This window comes from Mangifera indica, chromosome 12 (assembly GCF_011075055.1).
Source record: "Mangifera indica cultivar Alphonso chromosome 12, CATAS_Mindica_2.1, whole genome shotgun sequence".
Taxonomy (NCBI): domain Eukaryota; kingdom Viridiplantae; phylum Streptophyta; class Magnoliopsida; order Sapindales; family Anacardiaceae; genus Mangifera; species Mangifera indica.
The window spans coordinates 6162469-6174850 of NC_058148.1; positions in this window are offsets into that span (position 1 = coordinate 6162469).

A 12382-nucleotide genomic window follows, 5' to 3' on the forward strand; every position below is an offset into this window, starting at 1 on the left:
TCTAGGGTTTGTTTTTCTCCTCCTTGATGTCGATTGATGGTCTCCGATTGTTAGTTGTCCTCCCTCCTACCTTATCTCTTTTTTTTACCTCCTGGTCGTATTCAGTCAAGACGAAGACAAATGATCTTCATCTTGACATAAAATAATCAAAGAGGCAAGGGAGAGATAAGATTGAGGGAGAACGGTTGACAACTGGAGACTACCAATCAATGCAAGAACGGAGAGGAACAAACTTTAAGGGGTATTGTCACTTTTCAAACTTTGAGTTAAGAAAATTGTGAGTTTTTAAAACTTGGGTAGAAAAATGTAATAAAACCTAAACTTTTTATTAAATGATGGTTTATCCTAACTGAGATTTTTAATAAAATTTACCTATGAATAAAATTTTGAGTTTTTAAAGTTGGGCGATAAGAGTTTGAGATTTCACTATATCTTGGGTGGGAATAAATCTTTTGGCTAAACTAAAACTAAGAATGCTTTTGTTTGAAGACAAAATGAAATATATTTCTTCCTATGGGACGTGTGCTTTGGTGCATAAAAAGATTTTTCTGATAATCTATATTTTGTTAATAACATTATTTTGTTTGATTGTGAGTTAATAAAAAATTTCGGTCATTTTCTATTATTAATGATGATGTGATAAGTAATATAATAGGTAATCTAATTCTCATCTCTACCTTAGATATTAAAAGATTACTAAAGTAATTTTGATTTTATTATAATTATATTTTTATTTATTAATTTTTTTGAACAAAAATGACCTCATTTTTAATTAATATAACAAATAACATAGAAAATATTTTAGAATAATTATACCCAAACACATTTAAATAAAATAATATACTAATATTTTTTATTATCTCTAATCAAATACAATAATTATTTATATATATCAAAATTTTATCAAATATAATAATAATTTATACCGATTTATTCAAGATAATTTCTTAATTATGATAATAAAACATTACCCGAATCAAATACACTTTTAAAGTTTACTAAGTTTAGGCATTAAAAATATAAATTTTGAACTTTCTTTTTCATTTTTCTTGCCCTTTTGGGTAATTAAATTGCACAAAAACAACAAACAACACTCTTCAATTCCGACATTTTGTAAACCAAAAAAAAAAAAAATTAAATTGTCACTGCAAATCTTATATTTTGACTAAAATAAGTTTACTAAATTCATTTTTCAGCCAAAAAAAAATTGGTGGAATAACAAGGTATATGTTACCTTTTTTTTTTTTTTTAAAACTAAGAGGGATATGTGAATTTTTTGTCTAACTTTTCCATAGGTAAATTTACAATACCCTTCTATTGGCCAAAATAAATTTATATACCCCTTCCATATAAGAGTGTCTTATACCCCCTATTTAAACAATTTTTTCGATCGAAACACGGATTTAGTCTACATTTCTTTTGGGCAAAACATGGATTCAACCAATTTCTTTTGGCTTAAACTTTTTTTTTTTTTTGGGTTGAAACATAGGATTCATGGTGACAATTTTGATTTTTTTTAATATATATCTAGGTTTTTGTTTTTGTTTTTTCAATTTAGTTGCCAAAAAAGGGCAAGAAAAATGGATGAAAAAGTTCAAGATTTCTTCAACTTTTTTTTTTAAAAAATTTGTAAACTAGGTAACATTAATGAGAAATATATCACATTTTATCAAAATACATAAGCATTCTTAGTTTTAGTTTACTTATTATTTTATATTTTTGTGTGATAACTATACTAAAACGAGGCCCATTGTCACCAAAAGTCAATCTTTACCATATTAAATATCTAAAAATTGCATTAAAAAAAAAAAAAAAAAGCACAATCTTAACATCATAAAGTCAATTCAAAACCCCTTCTATCCACCATTGCCCACCTTCACTTTCACCCTTAATGTGAAGGAAGCAACATAAAAAGTTCTTTAAAAAAAAAAAAAAGAGAGGATGTTATAGAGTTTTAGTTGCATGAGAGTGATGGCTTCAAACATAAGAAAAGTGAAAAAATAATACGAAACAAAAGATCAGAAAAGTTCAAAGAGCATGATTGATGTAGTTATTGATAAAAAAAAAACAGAGAATTAAAATTTTGTAGCACAAATATGGAGGTGAGTGAAGTTGAAAAAAGTTTATATTTTTATATTTAAAAGTATTTTTCAATTTAAGAACAACTAATAGTCGAAAGTAGAATAAAATAAAAAAGTGTCAATTTTCATTTCCAACTTATAAAATGTCATTTAATATAATTTCTCCTCACGAAAAGTTAATTATAATTGCTTGTTATTATATTGATTTAGCAATTTTCTTTGAAACATCTAATTTTATTTTTTGTATAATTAATCCGAATATTAATCTTAAAGCAAAATCAAAAGATTTGGTTTAATTTTAAGAAAAAATAATAGAAAAGTATATTAATATTAAAAAATATGAATGAAAAGTAAGCAAAAGATAGTTTATACTTAGAAATTGTTATAAATATTGGTAAATAACTCATAATTGAATGAGAAAAATGAAATGTTAAAAACCAGAAAATGAGACAAAGATATGTACATGGTGCCTTGTGATGCAACCAAGTCCTCGCAACTTGTTTAAGCAATTTCCCCACACGAAGTTTTAGTCAGGAAAAGTGAGTTTAATAGGCAACAATGCGACCGCACCACAATGGTTCATAAGCCATAATAATGAAGGTTAAAACAAAGCACAATAAGCCACAATATGCTCAGTAAAGAGACATAGTCAATATACGGGCAAATCCAATCCCTACTTAATCTCAATGATATATTACAAAGGGTAATATACATGTAAAAAAAAACACTTGTTGTCTCACATTTTTTCTCTATGCGTGCATAGGATACCTAGCCCTATTTATAGACTTATATAAGTATAATAGTTCATAAAAGATAGGGCAGTTACAAGGAGTTATGTTTTCAAATTCAAACTGGGGTAGTTATAAAACTACCAGAGCATATTCCTCTTGTCCAAATAATCGTGGCATCTTGGACATCTCCAACTGTCAATCTGTCAGGCTAGCTCCCAGCAATGCTAGCCCTTACTTGGTCGCCTTTATTAGCCTATATCAACTTGCATCCACATCTTAGACAAGTAAGCCCACCCAAGCTTCCTGCCTCTGGACCAATTCATACGTTTGGCCTGCAACATCCTTAGCCCAACCCTATGATCCATCTGTCTTCATTGGGTAGATGGGACACAACCCAATCTACCAGTGTACCCCATTTATTAAATAAGCCCATAAGTCTGTATACCCACAAAGAAGCCCACAAGCCCCCGCACAACTTTAACTGCCTAACCAAATGCTTATCCTACCTGTGCCTTACCAAGGTCCCACGGGCATATTCCGTTACTTGGCGCTATATACAACATTATCCAATGCGTTTGTTATTCAACGCTTCGCGCCCTGCTTTTGAGTTGCGCATGCATCCTGTTATTTGGCATTGCGCGCTCATTCCATAATAACTTTACCCAAGCATATAATTCTTTGGCGCTACCTCTAACGCCTATTTTGTATCCCACATGCCTGCACGTCACTGATTGCATCTGTGCGTACCCAACATGGCTTCAAGCATGTCCACTTGTGAAACCTGTTGTGCACACATTCAGCCCATTACTGTATGTCTGACTTTAGGGGTGTGACAAACCACCCTCACCCGTTGAACTCAACGTCCTTGTTGAGAGGGTTTGTATTCTGACTAAGTCATCCAATCTTGGATCTACCTCAGTTCCTCGTGTCCAGGCAAAGTCGAAGTTTAACAAAAATTCAAGGCACGTCTGGCACATGCCACCACCATCAGGCTATAAGAAAAACATATTGTCAATATGACCTGTAAAAACAAGGAATCGCTCCTCACTCAGGATGCGTTTATGTTCCCTTAAACAAAACACCATACACAACATCTCCTTTTCTGCATCACTATAGGTAGCCACACTTGGATTTAATTCCCAAGTATGATGCTCCAATGGTTCTCCATAAAAAGGAGAATAAACTGCAGTTCATTAGTAGAAACATAGATGTGCATTTCAAACATATCCTTAAGTATCTCAAAGTCATTTCCACATGATTACCCAAAATCAAAACAAAATTCAAGTAAACTTGTTCCGTAGTTTGAGTGCTAGTGCCTTTCAAGTATTCTGCTATCTATTTCTCGAATTATCATAATGTAGTATCTTTTTCCCAAATGGGTTCGATTTCAGGCTTCCCTTTCCATAGCACCAAAAACTCTATTCGTTTTGAATTTCTTATGTTGGCCAATGGTCCTATGATCTAATATCTTCTCAATGTTAACATCAAACTGCTTTCGAATCGTGGGTGGCACTCTAGCCATCTTATTCCGACCTGGATCATGTTCATCGTCATGGTAAGACTTTAAAAAACTCATGAAATGTAGAATGAACCCTGATTCTGTCGGGTAGTTTAATCTTATAAGCTACGTTGCCCACTCGTTGTACTACCTCAACGGGTCTATCATACTTCGAAATCAACCCACGATGCACAATCTTATTGTTAATCTTCTTCCAAATTTGAGGAGTAAGTTTTAGCATGACCTTACCCCCAACTTGGAATTCCAAATCTTGTCTATGTTGGTCTACATACTTTTTCATTTGTTATCTAACTTGTCTCAAACTGTCCTCAGTCTCTTCAAGTAATTTTTGCTTGTCTTTGGCAAACCGTATAACTGTAGGGTATTTCCCTTCGATTGTCCATTATGTGACATCCAAGGGAGAGATTGGTTGGTGCCCTAGGACAATCTCAAAAGGGCTCTTTCCTATGGATAAGGATTTATGTAGGTTGTAGCAAAACTGAGCACTATCCAGTAAATCCAACCAATTCTTTTGACTAGTCGATATATAATGTCGCAGGTATTCCTCAAGTAAGTGATTAATTCTCTCGGTCTGCCTATTAGTTTATGGATGATTGGTAGTAGAGAATTTTAGATTTGTTCCTATCATATTGAATAAGGAAGTTCAAAAGCATCATGTGAACTTGGTCTCTCTATCGCTCATTATATCCATGGGTAAGCCAAAATGTTTTACCACATGCTTGTAAAAGAGTTTAGCAGCAACATCTGACAAATATGAAGAAGGTGCTACAACGAACACTGTATATTTTGAAAACCTGTCAACAACAACTAAAACTGAGGTTAGTTTGTTTACCTCCGAGAATCCGCTTATCAAATCCATGGATACTAAAATCCAAGGACCAATCGGGATAGGTAAAGACTGTAGCAAACTAGCTTCTTTCTCTCAGTTTTATCTTGTTGACATATAAGACACGTCTTTACATAAGCTTCTATGTCTTCTTCCATTTTAGGCCAATAGTAAGACCTAGCCAACAAAGCCATCATTCACTCCATTCCCGGATGCCCTGCTCACTACGATCATGTGTTTCCTTGAATAAGACTCTCCTTACTCCATTAGTCGTAAGTACATACACAAGTCCCCCTTAATATTTTAGTATACCTTCTTCTATCCAATATCCTCGCACAATACCATTAATAACCTGCTATAATAGCTTTCCATATGTGACATCCTTCAAGGCTGCTTCTTTGATCTGTTCCATTAACCTAGTTTCAACATGAGACAAAACATATAGTACGACTATAATTACCTTCCTACTGAGGGCATTAATAACCTGATTATGTCTCTCAGCTTTATGTTCCCACCCAAAGTCATATTCATCAAGAAATTTCTGCCACTAAACCTGTTTGGATGAAAGCTTTCTTTGGGTCTTGAAATAATTATCTGCCATATTATCCGTCTTGACAACAAACTGTGTGCCCAATAAGTAAACATGCCAAACCTGAAGGAAATGGACTACCGCCACTATTTCCGTCCTATGAACTGAGTATCTTTGCTTAGTAGGATTCAATTTTCTGCTCTCAAATGCAACTGGATGTCCCTCTTGCACTAAGGCTCCACCAATAACCTTATCTGAGGCGTCCATGTGCACCTCAAAAGGTATCTCAAAGTCAGGCAATCTTAATACAGGTTTAGAAGAGATGACCTTCTTCAACCTCGTGAAGGCCTTCTCATATTTCTCATTCCAAACCCACATCTCATTCTTTTTTGATAGATCTGTCAAAGGGGCATCAATCTTAACATATCCCACAATAAACTTTCGATAATAATTAGCTAATCCAAGAAACGATATTAGTTTTGAGACTTCAATAGGGGCAGGCCATTCATTGATGACCATTATTTTCTTGGGATCCATCCTAACCTTGTTTTTTCCAATAACATGTCCAAGAAACTTGATTTCTTGTCTAGCAAATTCACATTTCTTTATCTTTACATACAATTAAAATTCCCGTAATTTTATAAACACCAATTTCAAATGCATAACATGCTCATCAAGTGAATTACTATATACAACTATATCATCAAGGTATACCACCTGCCTTCTTTTGAAATAGCATAGTCGCCCCATATGATGTTTTGGAAGGCTGGATATACCCGACGTCTAGTAATTCCCCCAATTGCTTCCTTAATTCAACCAACTCTAGGGGAGACATCCTGTATGAAGGTCGAGCAGGAGGCACAAATCCTAGAACCAATTCAATTTTATGATCAATGGCTCTCCTACGAGGCAATGTTCTCGATAGTTCAGGAGGCATAAGATCTTGAAACTTGTTCAACAACGAAGAAATAACTTTAGGTATCCTCATGGCATTATATTCCTTTGTTTCGGTCACTGCAGCAACGTATGTGTCTAGACTTGCCTTTAAACTTGTCTCAATAACCATAATCGACACTTACCCCATACTTCCCATTCGTGTTTCCTTCTCCACCCGTGGACAACAAGAAATAAAAGAAGAATGTCCCTTTTGCATGAGCATAACACCTCCAAGATGAGGCATAAGTGCGAGCTTGGATTTTTGGCAAAAGTAAATACCAAGTATCAAATCAAAATCCTCTAATGGTATCACCAAAATGTTCACTCGAGTAGACCATCTACCCACAGTGATATTTGTATTATAAGACATCCCCATAACCGATTAAGCCTTAGAGTTCACTGTCTTAAGCATGATTAGACTTTTACTCACTTGTAGAGCATACTTCTTCACTACTCTAAATGCAATGAAAGTATGTGTAACCCTTGTGTCTACCATAACCTGAATATCAAGTTCATTCACTTGTATAGGAATATGCATTAAGAGTGAATGAGAAGAAGAAGGGTATGTTACCGTAGCTACATGCTCCATGTAGTTAGTCAATTGTAATAGATTAACAAGGGTAGTAGCATCGTTATTAGAAGGGGGAGCCGAATCATCAAACATCAATGCATTCAACTTTTCCTTCTTGGGACAATCCCTTACTCTATAAGGACTATTACAGATGAAGCAACCCTGAGACTTTTTTGACGTCTCTTCAGTCTTAGAAGCAGTCTTCTAGTCTGACTTCGGCTTATTCTTGCCTATTTGGTCAACATACTTCTCTTTCTGTTTCTTCTTTTCCCAAAGGTTCTTTCTTTCCTTTCTCTTGTTTTTTGGTGTCACTGTCTTTGAGTCAGGGCCAGACTTCAAATCCAGCAAGTCTTCAGCTATAGCAATTGCACTCTGCAAATCTTTTACACCTTGCATTTGCAATTCTAATTGTGCTCAAGTTCATAAACTAGTCATAAAGTTAAATAACTTATCTTCTTCCGACATGTTATTTACATCTAACATTAAAAAACTGAAGTCTTTTACATATTCTCTTAATGATCCCATATGTTTCAAGCACTTTAAAGCATCTCTTGTAACCTACGAGGAATTGAGAGGAAGGAATTAATCTTTCAATTCCTTCTTGAGAGTTTCCCACATGTCGATCTTTGTCCTATCTGCAAGTTCGTCTTCCCGAGTCTTGGTATGCCATCACAACTTGGCATCACCAGATAAATGTATCACTGCCATTGCAACTTTCTCCCTATCTGGTAAATGAGTGGTTGCAAAATACTGTTCAACGTCCCACAAGAAATTTTCAAGTTCTTTGGCACTTCTGATGCCATTGAAGGGCTTCAGTTATGGCACTTTCACACTCCGAACTCCCTCGCATCTTCCCTTAATACTGCCCATGGCCTTTTTTAGAATGGTCAGCTCTAAGTAATATTCGATTTGTTCTTTTTGTAAATTATCAACTTCCATCAATAACGAAGACCGTATTTCAACCATGTGGGCCTCAATGTTAGAAATACGCCCAATCAGATTAGTCGAGTTACCATTATCAGAAAGTTCAGTCGAAGTTCCCAACAGGTGTTTGAGTTTGAAAACGCGCTTACTCAAAGCAGTATTTTCCCCAACCGTAATTCCATGCAACAACTATCTCCGTAATCTGGGCTTTGATACTAGTTGCCATAACTTGGTTCAATTTACAAATGGTGCCTTGTGATGCAACCAAGTCCTCGCAACTTGGTTTAATAATTTCCCTACACGGAGTTCGGGCCAGGAAGAGTGAGTTCAATGGGCAACAATGCAGCCACACCACAATGGTTCATAAGCCATAACAATGAAGGTTAAAGCAAAGCACAATAAGCCACAATAGACTTAGTAAATAGACACAATCAATATATGGGCAAATCCTATCCCCACATCTATTAATCTCAATGATAGATTACAAAAGGTAATATACATGTAAAAAAAAAACACTTGTTGTCTCACGTTTTTTCTCTATGCGTGCATAAGACACCTAGCCCTATTTATAGACTCATATAAGTACAATAGTTTCAAAGAAGATAAGACAGTTACAAGGAGTTATGTTTTCAAATTCAAACTAGGGCAGTTATAAAACTACCAGAGCATATTCCTCTTGTCCAAATAACCGTGGCATCTTGGACATCTCCAACTGTTAATCTATCAGGCTGGCTCCCAACAATGCTAGCCCTTGCTTGGTCGCCCTCATTAGCCTATATCAACCTGCATCTACATCTTAGACAAGCAAGCCTACCCAAGCTTCCTGCCTCTGAACCAATCCATATGTTTGGCCTACAACATCCTTAGCCCAACCCTATGATCCATCTGCCTTCATTGGGTAGATGGGACACAACCCAATCTACTAGTGTACCCCATTTACTAAATAAGCCTGCAAGTTTGTATGTCCACAAAAAAGCCCACAAGCCCCTACGCAACTTTAACTGCCTAACCGAATGTTTGTCCTGCCTACGCCTTACCAAGGTCTCGTGCGCATGTTCTGTTGCTTGGCGCTATCTACAACACTATCCAACTTGTCCATTATTGAGCGCTTCGAGCCCTGCTTTTAAGTCATGTGCACGTCCCGTTATTTGGCGTTGTGCACTTATTCCATAATAACTTCACCCAAGCATATCATTCTTTGGTGCCACCTCTAATGCCTATTCTGTATCCCACATGCGCGTAGGTCGTTGATTGCATTTGCGTGTGCCCAACATGGCTTCATGCATGCGCACTTGTGAAACCTGTTGTGCACACATTTAGCCCATTACCACATGTTCGACTTTAGGGGGGTGACAAGGGTGGTGAGGGTTGGTTATGGAGGAGAAAGGTGATAAATGTTGCCATCTGAAGTCCCTTGCCCTTTGTCCAATGTCGATCTTCATTTAATGTATTCCTATGAAGTTGCCCACATTTTCTCTCACATGGTGGAAAAACACTACTTATAACAAAAATGTCCATTTTCATACATACCTACAAGATTCAAAGGTATAAACATGAATTATAACGTATCTCATTTGGTATAGCTTATGATTATGAATTATAATTATATGAATAATTTATCATATGATAACTAATTCTTGGATCTTTAATGCAACTTATGATTATTAAATTATGAATAATTATAATCCACAACAAATAATTTTAAAAACTAATTATTTGTATTAAACAATACTTAAATTTTTTTAAACTAAATTCAAAGTATATACTATTTATTTATCATTGCAAGCTAGATTTTAATAGGTTATTTTATTAAAGAAGAACGTGCTTCTCTCTCAAAATCTAATTCATTATTTTATTCTATTTTTTATGCTTGATACATGTCAATTATAAAAAATAAAATAAAAAGAATATTAATTAATTTTGAAAATTTAAGAAAAATATAATATCAATATCACATAATTTAATCATTTACTAATATTCACATGCTATAATGGGAATGTTCAAATTTATTAAAAAATATTAGTAAAAAATGGAAATAATTTATAATAAAACTATGTGCACAAATAATGATGTATTATCACGTGATTAGAGATTATTTTATTTTTATTTTTTAACTATCAAATCAAATGATAACACATCGTAATGCATATAACACTGCTCAATAATTAATTTGAAAATTGATTACAATATTTAATTTGATTTTTTTTCATAATCTATCCTAAAGATGCAACAATTGCTTATTTAATCCAATAGTCTAATAATTTGGATTAAATAATACATCCCAAACAAAAGGTATTTGTGTTAATATACTTCTAAATTAATACATTTTATATTTTGAAAATATTTATGTATATTGTATATATTAGTTTCAAATTAGATTATTATTTTTTTGTCGAATCTTGTTAATATAATATAGCTCTCGTTTGACATAGCTTATGATTACTAAATTATGATTATGAATTGTGATTATATGAATAATTGATTATACAATAATCAATTTTTGTATATTTGATTATGATTATTGGATTATGAATAATCATAATCCAATTGGGACTGATTGACAAATAATCTTAAAAACTAATTATTTGTGTTAAAATGTTCAATATGTCTATTGCTTTAAAATTATGAACTAAGTTTTAATAAACTATAGTAGTCTTTTGTGGGGGGTATAGGGCTCATGCATTTGATAGGGCACCGTATGTGATGAGGTAGTCATATTTTCCAAAAGGTTGGCTTAGTGTGCCAACTGAAGGATCAAAGTTGTCTAACTAGTCATAAATGTCCTTAAACTATTTACTAGAGGAGGGTTAAGGAGGAACATTATAATTGGGACTACGATATGGATCATACTAGGAGTGTTTAGAGTAAGAGTCACAATCACACATATCAACATATCGATGACCAATTTTGGAATCTCACAAATGGTATACGGGGTTTCTGTTGGTTATTATAGCTTATTATAAGAATTTTGTCTTTATAAAGGATGCAAGAAAGAAAGACGAAGCTTCAATTTTGACATTTTTTTGGCATTAGGTCAAGATTGTTTTGTCTGGAAGTATACTAAACAAACATGCAATAATCTAGATTGACTGGCCTAGTGTTGTGACTTCATGATGTTTTTCATATGTTGTAAGCCATTGCTTTAGCTTGAGTTTAACTAGCTCATCCCTTGCTATCTACTTGGGGATGAATATGACGATTAGGCATTGTTGATTTCAATGCATAAAATGTAGGCATCAATGACTAGATTGAGTATCCTTGATCTTGAAAAGTCAAATGCATGCATGGTTTTGAAATTAATACACCGGTTGGTGGTGGAGGGTTGCCTTATATTAACCAATCTTTGGGATGTCATCGACGATTTGGACTTGGACTTGTAGGATGTCCAAGAGGGTTTTATCCTAGAGCAACCTGTTGAAATTTGGGTATACTGTCATCATCACCATCCCAACATGTGGTGTAGTCTCCATGGTACCAGTACAAGTTGTTTGATATTTCTCGAAGCAAGAATTAAAGGATAACAAGAGCGCTAGTTGAGATGCCTTTGCATGCATGAAAGGTCAAGGCAAGACAAACTTCTTTACAGTGGATGTGAGCATATCATTCTTAGATCCAAGAAGGAATCATTTTTGTTGGGGACAAAAAAAAAAAAAATTGCTCTAAGTTTGTAGTAGGAATGTTGTGGTGATTGAAGGAAGAACTATAGACATATTCTTTACTTTAGTGTTTTACTAGTGATTGAACTAAGGTTTTTAATCTGACCGACAAAGATTTTGTTGGCTTGGTATATGGTGAGGGTATGGCAAGGGAGTCAAGGAAAGTATCATCTCATTCAAAGAGATCAATAAGTTCATAATTTTGGTTTTAATCTCTATTTGTAGAAAGACAGAGGAAAATAAAGATTGTCGTATTATCTGAAGTAGCAAAAGGACAAGAGAGTACATGTGTTCTGGATAGATAAGCCATGAGAAGCAACAACTATGCTCTATGTTTGTGATACGTGGTATTGCTATACTAGAAAGATGAATGAGAGTTGGTAGTGAGAGTTAGATAGTAAAGAGTGTTAAGAGTTTTCATAAATGTTATAAAGTTAAGAACGAAGATAGTTCTGTTGTTATTTGGAATACTTAATCATATCCATATAACCCTAAAGTATTGTCTAAAATTTATAGACCCTCAAAATAAGGTTAATTTAATTAACTACCCTTTTATATCCCTCTTTAATTAAAATTTGAAATGATTAATATACGTAAGTCCATCAAAAC